This window comes from Myotis brandtii, unplaced genomic scaffold (assembly GCF_000412655.1).
Source record: "Myotis brandtii unplaced genomic scaffold, ASM41265v1 scaffold1774, whole genome shotgun sequence".
Taxonomy (NCBI): domain Eukaryota; kingdom Metazoa; phylum Chordata; class Mammalia; order Chiroptera; family Vespertilionidae; genus Myotis; species Myotis brandtii.
Window position 1 is genome coordinate 151,694 of NW_005356575.1, and position 489 is coordinate 152,182.

A 489-nucleotide genomic window follows, 5' to 3' on the forward strand; every position below is an offset into this window, starting at 1 on the left:
CCGCTGGCCTGGGCCCCACCCTAGGCCCCCCCCCCGCCCCCCCAAGCCAGCTTCCTTCCGCCGGGAGTGCAGGCAAGGCTGCTTGGTAGGGGTGTGCGGGGTGTGGGCTCTTAAAGGGCACTTTAGAGGGGACCAGTGGAAGCGGACACCTCCCAGGACCCTCGGAAGGAAAGGGGCCTTTTTCTAAGCTCAAAAGCGCTGTACGGACCAGCCTTAGCCCTGATTTCAAGCTCTCTTCCCACGCGCTCCCACGGGGCTGTGCCTGAATCTCCAGTCCCCGTCCAACCGCCTTGGGTTGATTTTCCATGCTCTCTTTTGACCTCCTCCCAGGCCTCTAGTCATGTCTCCTTTGACCCCTCGATGTCCCGGTCTCTCCCCAGCGGTCCCGGTACAGCTCCAGCCCGGTCCAAGAGCCCTTCGGCAGCCGCGGGTCCTCCCGGAAGGCGCCCGGCGACGGCGCAGACACCCTGTTTGGACGCTCGGAGAGCG